The sequence below is a fragment of the Varanus komodoensis genome, unplaced genomic scaffold (genome assembly GCF_004798865.1).
Source record: "Varanus komodoensis strain SLA01 unplaced genomic scaffold, ASM479886v1 scaffold3, whole genome shotgun sequence".
In the NCBI taxonomy this organism is placed as follows: domain Eukaryota; kingdom Metazoa; phylum Chordata; class Lepidosauria; order Squamata; family Varanidae; genus Varanus; species Varanus komodoensis.
In genome coordinates, this window is record NW_025335761.1 from 38,049,339 (window position 1) to 38,056,433 (window position 7,095).

General features: G+C 45.9%; 1 protein-coding gene across 17 annotated transcripts in view; it reads left to right on the forward strand.

Annotated features, from left to right (window-relative positions):
- The window catches only part of NRXN3 (neurexin 3), a 1,430,678-nt gene that overhangs the window by 274,218 nt on the left and 1,149,365 nt on the right, over nt 1-7,095 (forward strand). The gene's annotated exons all lie outside the window — the stretch shown is intronic.

Genomic DNA, 7,095 nt, shown 5'->3' on the forward strand with positions numbered 1-7,095 from the left:
CTGTAAAATAGCTGAGGTTAGATGATGTGATTCTGTTTCAGAGTCTGACATGCAGGTAGGCTGCAGTCTCACCTGAGTCCCTTAAAAGCACTTGCCTTCAGGAAGCTGTTTCACCAGCAAGGGGTGAACCCAATGGCCTTCTTGGCCCCTTCCACCCCTACTATTCCATGTGCAGCTGTCTTGTTCACTTAACTGTCTTGTTCACCTTCAATACTCAGTGCTTAAGTTACCATCCATCCAAGAAGGGCTGCCTCTATTACAGTTATCTTAAGGGGTATGACCATGATGGCATGAAGAACAGCCGTGAGTTCTAAATGTGCCTTCAGGGAGACATCCTGCTGGACATTACATGGAAGAGGGTGTCATGGGAGAGCAGTGGCGCTGGACAAATTTTGTCTGATGATAGGTCAGCAGGATCCTGGGCTTTATTGCAGGAAGACTTAGTTCTCAATGGCTTGGGAATCTCCAGGCTGGAACCATTCATTTCCTGTATCATCCCTCATTTGTGTAATTCTTCTCTTGACAACAAGTGATTTCACTAGGTATGGTAGAGAATTTCTCAAATCAGCAAAGGAAATGAATGGCTTCAGTTTGGCGGTCTGTTATCAGGATCAGGGCCTGAGTGACCCTGCAAGTGCTCACAGAACCAGGAACACCTTTGCAAGCACTTGCAAGGAACACCTGAGGAACAATTACACAGTGCAGCTGGAGACCCTGGTGACCAGTATAAATGACTTGCCTGCTGTGCTGCTCTTTGCCACACCAATGCATGCAGTCTCCAGGACTCTGTTGCGCTCTGGCACCTGCATCACCACACCTTGAACCTCACTCCTGCCTTGCTCTAGCCCTGCTCCAGTTGCTTCCGCCTTGCTCCAGTTGTTCCTGCCTTACTTCTGCATGCTCCAGTTTACTACTGCTTGTTCCAGTCCCTGCCTTGTTCCAGTCTGTTCCTTCCTTGCTCTTGCTTGATCCTGCGTACCCTATCTGCCCTTGTGCTGCTCCTGTGAGTTCTTGCTTGCTCCAGTTGTCCCTGCCCTGTGACAGCCCATTCTTGTCTGAATCACTGTTTCCCTGGCATCAGATCACTGGACTCTTTCTCTCCTATAAACTATTGGACGGTCTGCTGCCTTGTCTCTGACCCTGGACTGTTGACCATGCTACCTGCCTCTAGCCCTGCTAAGCTTCAGGTCCTAGCTTCACGCCAGCACCCTGGTCCTGGGTGCTCTGCCTGTGCCAGCCGCTGCCCAGGTCCTGACCCTCACACAGAGCACACCCGCCTCACCAGGTTTTATCTTGGCATGGAATGCCTTGTTGCAAGTTACCTTATTTGGCATTTCCCCCTGCTCCTTACACTATCATGCTGAAGGGGAGAAGCAACAAAATCTTCTCCAGTGGTAGCAGGGAATAAGGATAAAGTTTGAATTCATGTAATGTCCGCAAAAACCAATTAAAGCTCATATCGTCTCACACCCATTTGTGTTTCTGACCTGTTTTACTGCTTGTTGAAAAAGGAAATGAGCATTTCAAATACAGTGGCAAGTAAGCAGTGACAAGACGTAGCAGATTTTTTCTCCTCATTTTGGAAATTTTTTTCCCAGGTTCCACCACATGCACAATTTGAAATTGCTACAAATTGTAATGTACACAAATTATAATTCGGGCAACTTGGAGTAGACATATGCACAAACAGGTTCAGAATGCTTTAATGCTTTTTGGAGGGGAGCAATTTTAGTGATGTTAAAGGGAGGGATCCATTTCATGGCTCCATTATTTTCATTTTTGCCCTTTTCCACCCAATAACCGTAGGTGTCTGTGCAGTGCACAACAGGAAGGAGCAGATTTGTTTCATTGTTAATTTATATTAATCTTACATGTTTTGTTATTTATTTCTGTAAATCAGATTCATTTTGTGCCCTCCTTCTCGTCCTGCTCCTCAGAATAGCTTTTGCTTCTGCCTGTAGTGGCAGAGAGATCCTCTTAGTCACAACTATTTTATTTTCCCAGAATGCCCTGAATGTGACATCATTTCAGGGTACTGAAAAGAAAACTGGTCGCACGCCCCAAAGATGAACCTTCCTTTTTCCTACAGAACCCTCAGATTGACACAATATTCCAATTGTGGATAAATACAATGGAGGCTACCAGGAATGGCCACAACAGTGTCACCACAGCAGCAAGCCCTGCACGAGATGACATGCACAGGAATGGATGGGCATCCTGCATGGGATTTCCAGTCAAATGCAGAAATTCCTCTGTACATTTGATGTGCCCCCTTTAGTTAACCTTTTCTTCTCTTCTAAAATAAACACTAACTTAGAAAGCTTCTTAAGCCAATATGTCAGACCCTTGAATACTTCCTTAGAAATGCACTGTGGCCTGGCTTGCTCACTGAACTGACCATGCAGCTGATCTTCTGCAGCTAGCCATAGGTCACTTTGCTTGCCTATCTCTCCGCCTTTGCCCTGCTTTGATCTTCGGGGCCAGTGCCAAGTGTTAGGTTCTCAGGCACCTATTGAGGGCCCGCAGCAGGGGCCGTTGGCAGGAACCCTTCCCCCAGAGTTGCTCCTCCTGTTCATTATCACAATCTGTTTGCTCCCCTCCTCTCTCTTTGTCCCCGACAATGAGGTTAGCAAGGAAGAGGAGGAGCAGGTGCACTGACCAGTTGCCTACTGGCTCTCTACCTGTGAAGCAAGCGGCTGGTAGCAAAGCTGAGAAAGTGCACGAAGAGCGACAGCAGCTAATACCAGTGGTGGCAAGAAGGCAGAGTCACTGAAAGAAGGGGATGCGTCGCAGCTGTCACACCCAAGGGCTCTGAAAATGGAGCTGGTACTGCTGAATTTCTTGAATTCAAGTCTTTTTATGGCTGCTTTAAAGCACAGAACACAACTGTTTGCAAATGGAGCAGATGCATTTAAAAAAATAGAGAGTAAGACTAAAACCAGTGGGTTCAAATGACAAGAATGGGGTTTCAGTAAAACAAGTGAAGACCTTCCTTATGGTTTGAGTCGATTGCAGTAGAATGAACTGTTACAGGATGTGCTGGACTCTATTTCTTTAGAGGTTTTTCAGCAGAAGCTGGGTAACCACTTACAGAAAACATTGTAGTAGTGAAATTAATGCACTGATTTCAAAGGAAGGGCTTGCCAGTTTTTGCTCACTTCAGTTGTTCTGATAAACAGCTACTTCTGGAAACTAATGTGAGGCCTGAGAACTTGCAACTTGCTACCAGTGCCTTTGATTCCTGTGCTTGTAGACCCACTTTTCTGTAAAAGCTCTGAGACTAGCTCAAGAGCTTTCATCCTTTACAAGCCGTGTTTTCTCTCCCTTCCTGAATCTCCACAGCAAACAAATTGTATTGACAAAGGCAGGATTATGGTGAAGAGATTTGTGAGACAACAGGATTAGGGAAGCTAAAACAAGCAAACATTGAGATTAAGTTTGGGGGTTGGGTAGGCTGCTGGGGTGCGGGTCAGGGATAAAATGGGAGCTATAAAGAATGCATGGTGCTTTTGTAGCACAGGGGTGGGGGAACTGCTGAAGTAGGAGATTGAATACATTTTAGAAAGCAAGCACACAGAACAATCTGAGATTAAAGTTGCTGCTTTTTCGTAGACCTCTAGGAACATGTTCTGATACACACTGGATTTGCAGCTTAATGGTACATTCTCCCTTCCCGGGCGTTGCAGTAGGAGGAACTGGGGGAGAGTGAATAGGGAGGAGGATGTCTGTCCCCCAGCCTTAGGCCCTGGTGGATATCAGGATGCCTGGTGAAATTGGAGGCACCAGCTGTCTGCAGATCTGAACTGGGATCAGCTGTGACCTGATTATTAGTGTCTTAAACCTGCATTATTCCTTTCATTTTCCACCTCATTGACCTCCTATAGAGCAAAGGGAGCAAAGCGGAAGGACTGGCAAGGGAAGTTACAGATAATCAACTCCCTGCGCCACTTCACTTTGGCAAGGTCATGGATGAATAGTCTGCGGTGGGCTGCACCTGGGGTGGGCTTCTTACTCTTATACCCTCACATGGCTAAAGGACTTTTGGGACAGGTTTTGAAAGGGAGGAGCAAAATGTCCCATTTTACTAAAGTGATTTGGAATGAGCTCAGACAGGCCGTGTGTGAATGTGCATGTGTGTGTGCCCATGCATATGTATGTTGGGCATTGTGCTTCCTTGGCTTTTAGGGAAGTGGAGCCTAAAGAGTGGGGATTAGAAACCATATAGTTATCCATTTTGTTGCAACACATGAGGGTCTAGTTTAATGCAGAAGCAATACAGATGCCTTGGTTGTGAAAAATCCAAGCACAGCTAGGTTGTGTAAGGATAGGAATTTATTCAGTTCACTTTTTAATACAAACCAATAAACTTCACACTTTCTGTACTAAAATGTAAACTGGGACACAATTATCTGTTGGCTTTTGCACCTCTCTGAGTGTCGCAATGCAGTTCTGTAATGAGGAATACATACAGAATGCATACTTTGGGGAAATTATGAAAAGGGCATAATACATTGAGGAAAATGTGGTTGCAATTATTCACATGTTAGAGGAGAGTTCTTTGTGCAGACTTTTAAATTATATTCACAAAGACATGAGTTTGAAAAATAGCAAACATTATAGAAATAAAAGAAAGCTATTCTTTTGTGTTTAAGCTACTCTAGAAATCTCTAAGGACACACAGTGGCTCCACATGCCTGAACTTTAGGAAGGGATGATATGAACACTGATTCTCCCACTCCCTTGCCAGTGATTTTTTCCATTTGAAACCTGTTTCACTCAGTGCGTCCACATCTGTAAAGCCAGGGAAAGGACTATAGGCAGAAACATGCAAACAAACATGGGAATAGAAGACATGGATAGGTGCAATTTCACTTGGGTTGACCCTCAATACCAAACAGGAACAGGATGGCACAGATGCAGCCAAGAGGTGCTGAGTTGCTTCCGGTAGTCTGTTTCCTGGTAATTTTGGAGCATGGCCTTATAATAGCATCTTCATGATCTGAATAATACAAGTATTATTGCTTATTGCTGGTTTTGTTGCTTATTTCTTCTATGTAGAGGTTTTATTTAGATAAATATTTTTTAAATTAGTTTTCTAGGGCTTGAGGCACTAACAATATTAAAAATATAGTAAAAACCAAATCAACACCCCAATCAAAATTATGTTGTATAAAATTAATCTAATAGTCACCACCTGTACTTTATTGTAGCTATTAAAAGATAGTCCAGACAACAATCTCCTATTGCATTTGTGGGAAATACAGAGCCACAAAATATTTTCTCAAAATATTTTAGCCAGAGGGTTGAAGTCAATTTCAGAGCTCTTGGGGACAGTATACCAGTGGCAGGTGGGGCAAAATTAGTGAAGGCAAAAGAGTTGGGCCTGAATACTGCCGTATTTTTTAATTTATAGTCCTTACTGCCAGTAACTAAGTCTTAGAAAGGGACATAAACACCGAAAAAGTAGCACACAAAGGCATGAGACCACCGAATGATCAATGGTCAAGGGAGAAGTTTTGCGGGGTGGGGGCATAGCCCAGGAAAGGGGAGTGGTTAATGGGGAAACCTAAACAGCAATTTGGCCCAGGTGGGCCAAGGTGTGCTTCAAGAATGCTTCAGTTTGTGCCTATAAATTAACTCTTCTTCCGCTCAACTGCTTGTTGGGTTACCATGCTGCTGCTCCTCCTTGGTCATGGGCCTGGCTTGTTCTGAAAACCAGCGCTGTAATGGAATAAGGTTGATATTGCTTATTGGGGAGTTCTGGCTTGCTACATTCTGGTCTGAGTAATACTTTGAGCAACAGCAGCAACAGCCCATTTTGCCACCGAGGACAAACGGAAGGGTGGTTCACACACAGCAGCAAGCACTTGCTCTGGCTCCCTCCCTCCACTTTGCTTCTGCATTATCCCTGGTATCCCTCAGGACTGCCGAGCCCTGCTGTCCCCTCCCCCCCACCTGGGCCACAGCTGCAGGACAAACTCATTCCTAGCAACCGGCTGCAAAACTTCCACAGGCAGATGCGCACACATGCACCCCGCATAAAGTCTTGCCAACGGGACACACTGCCTCTATCCCTCTGCAGCTCCCTGTAGGGATACCTCCTGGCTGTAGTGGAGAGGCAGCCCGTGCCAGCACGTGCAAATCCGGCAGCAAAGGAGGGGCAGGGAGGAGGTATGGGTGTGTATGCTTGCACACTGACGGCACAGGTGGGCGCAAGACTTGTGCTGCTCTAGAGCAACAGTGCTGCTCCAGTGAGTAGGCAATTGCCTCAGCTGAGCATCAGAGGAGGGGGGGAACCAAGCCTGGGAGCGCTGGCCTGAGGCCACACCCATGAGAGCATGTGGTCCAGTGAAGGAGAGGGAAGCAGCATGGGCAGGAGAAATGCACCCTGGGACTGATTTGCAGCCACAAGGGCCAATGGAGTACCAGCCACCTTAGGAGGAAAGATGCAGAAGCATGGAAACCACTCATGCATGGAAACCACGAGCCTGTCTGAACCCAGGATCCAAGATGAAAACCATGCTCCACAGTAACAGCATGTCATTGCTTAGCGTTGTGTGTGAACACAGCCAGTAAGTGAGCTGTGTGATCACATTTCGTGTATGTGCTTCATTGTGAAATTGCAGGCATAAGAAGTCCAATTTGGATCAAAGTGTGGAGCACAGGGAGGGGGAGCTGACTTTTTGCAGCCATTCTGTGCTGCGGTTTCAACAAAAATTATCTCCATACATGCTGAAATTGTTTGTTTGACTAAAAGGAAAGCTGTTGGTGGTGCTAATGGCAACTTCTTTCCCAGGCTGAATAGCAGCTTCACATAGGCGATGTTCACTTATGAACGTAAGTGATGTTCACGTTTGCTAGGATTATTGGTGCGTTGTCTTGCTGCTTATTTTGCATGTATTTGTGAGGGTTACTTGCTCCCTGCAAGTGGTAAGATTGTGCAAGTGAAGAGATGATCAAGTGAGAACTTGATGGGGAGATGACCAGGGCTGTAGACACGATTGCTCCTAAGCGTCCTCTCCCACCGGGCAGAGCCCGCTCTTCCCCTTGGTACACTCCAGAATTGAGGGCAATGAAGCAGGTTGGGAGACGGCT